The sequence below is a fragment of the Peromyscus leucopus genome, chromosome 8a (assembly GCF_004664715.2).
Source record: "Peromyscus leucopus breed LL Stock chromosome 8a, UCI_PerLeu_2.1, whole genome shotgun sequence".
Taxonomy (NCBI): Eukaryota; Metazoa; Chordata; class Mammalia; order Rodentia; family Cricetidae; genus Peromyscus; species Peromyscus leucopus.
In genome coordinates, this window is record NC_051085.1 from 32,742,396 (window position 1) to 32,745,170 (window position 2,775).

Consider the following 2,775-nt stretch of genomic DNA (forward strand, 5'->3'; position numbering starts at 1 on the left):
CATTTTGAGATACTGAGGAGCAGGACATCACCCTTGGAGTTCAGAGAAGGTACATTTCAACCCCTACCAGTATGCAAATAGCTCAGTATGTGGTACTGTGGTAATGAGTTGCTTTTTTTCTTCCTTTGTTTTATTTAATTTTAAGGCAACTTACAAATAAAAGCTGAGCCTATCTTTGCTATTGTATATACAGAAAAATTTAATTCTACCAGAAGTTGAGGTGGTTGGGGAATCAAAGGGACAGGGTCAAGAAACTGTGGGTAGAGGAATGATTTCTGGAATTAGAAGGCATGTGAGAAAGTCAGCTTTCTTTGTTTTCCAAGTTAAATAAAGGAAAAAAAATACCACATTCCACTTCAATTTCACATCACTCCAGTGAGACCTTTCCTATAGCTCTGGGTTTCAAGTTTCCACTCAGGAAAGTTGATCACACTACAATGCAGCCAGACATGGCTGCTCTAATTTAGTTTTATATAGTGGACACTGTCAGTGTTTTGCTTCTCATGGTTCTTTTTGAGAGGAGTTTCCTTGAGTTACTGGGGTGAGAGCTGTCTCATTCCTTCAGACCTGTAGAACTAGATAGTTTTGGGAATGTCTGGTCCTTCAGATCATGACTGCCCAATAAAGCAGGACACTAACAAGGCAACTCCACGTAGTTTATCTGGTAGTTCAAAGAGGTTTATTTCAGGGTAACTTACAACCAGTAAAGGGATCAATTACAGGATGATGGAGAGGTGATGTGCAGTCCAGTATGCTTCTCTGGAGAACTCTAACTTGGTCTGCAATCCAGCATCCAGCATCCATGAGGACCCCCACACATATGCATCTCCAGACTTAAAGGCTCCTGTGTCGGCTACGCCCCAGGGGCAGGTCATAGGCTTGCCTGATAGTTACTGGCTGCCTCACTAGGGGCAGTGCTTCAAGGTCAAAGCTGGAACAGCTACCCACTACAGTCCAATTGTTAGCTGCTGGTTGGAGTATAACCACAAAGCCAAGCAGCATCCTGCTGAGAAGCAGGGCAAACTCTGCAATGCACAAGACTTGAGACAGAACAACCTTGGGTTGAAGCAGAGACTTTTCTGAAAAGGTCACCCTTGGTCAGCTTCATCTTTTGCGCCCTACTCTGCCCAACTCCTATTAGGCACATAACATGTCCATAATAAATTCCATTTGTTTGCATAACCCTCAGGTTTAAGAGTAGCCCTGCCTTCAGGTATGACTGACATCATTTGAAGCTTGTCTCATTCCTTTGGACATCTCCCTATGCTGTGGCAGGACAACCAGTAATGAGCTCCACATTTACAACTCACCAGTTAATCAAGCTCTATAGCAGGAAGGCACTGAGACTCTGACTAGCCAGTGTCTTATTACCACAACAAAATCGTGGAATTTACATATAAAGAAAAATGGTTTGAATGGCCATGGTTTGAGAAGTTCTAGTTTAAGATGAACTAGATTCATTACTGTGGGCCTCTGGTGGTTTGAATGAAAGTGGCTCCCCAAAGGCTCATATATTTGAATACTTGGGGCCCAGTTCATGGAACTGTTTGGGAAGGATTAAGAGATGTGGCCTTATTGGAGGAGATTTCAAAAGACTCACACCATTTCCAGTTAGTTCACAGTCTTGTGGTTGTGGATCAAGATATGAGCTCTCAGCCATTCCTTCACTCTGCCATAACGGACCCTAAATCTCTGAAACAACAAGCCAATTAAATACTTTCTTTTGTAAGCTGTCTTGGTTTTGGTGTATTATCACAACAATTGAAAAGTAAAGTAACTAAGACAGGTCCTTTGGTGAGGATGTCAATTATAGAGACACTATAAAAAGACAAGCTCTTCACACCATAAGTTAGAAAATGCAGGTGAGAGATGAGAGATGAGAGATAGATAGATAGGTAGATAGATAGGTAGATAGATAGATAGATAGATAGATAGATAGATAGATAGATAGATAGATAGATAGACAGATAGACAGACAGATGCTAGAGGCTAGGGTCTACAGTGCCCTTTGGGGGACATCCCAAAACTAAGGACATTCTATTTAGTTCTACCTCTCAATATTTTTCTTCACTTGTGGGGGATCAAACTTTTGACACATGTTTCTTTATGGGACGTTCTATATCTAAACCATAGTAATCTCCCAAAGCATCATCATCAGTCTTATCTTTAATTGGTGCAGTTCAGGACATATGTCTGCCCTTGAACCAATGAATATTTCTAACTGTGTAGGTCTAGGGTAGATTTTACCCTTTCTGGAGCCATACCAGAGCCTAAGAATGATAAGCCTTTTAAAAGCAGCAGAAGAAAAGTGCACAGACACTAAGTTGACAGTTAAGTAGTTCATAGGTAGAGTGAGGTAAGTGAAATAGTTAGCATTTACAAACTACCCTAGCCTGTTTGTTATTCAGAGGTGTAGCAGTAACTGTAAAGAGTTACAGTGATGATTGAGTGACATAATATAGATAAAACATTCTAGTGGTGGCTGGCATGGAATAGTGCTATAGTAAAGAATGGAATCCATCCCTTAGTGGAGACATGCCACCATCTACTCCCTTAAGAGTTTATACAGTTGTGCAGGTCAGTCCCCTGGCCAAGGGACCAGCCCTAGGAAGGTGGGTTTACCATAAACCAAGCTAAAGAGATAAGCAGAATAATTATCCCTCTAATGAGATGATGTACCTTTCCTTCCCAGAGTTCTCACCCTCTAGCAGAGTCCCTGCAAGTCACCATGAGGTTCTGTTGGATCTTCCTGACTTTCTGAGTCCTGACTCAGAA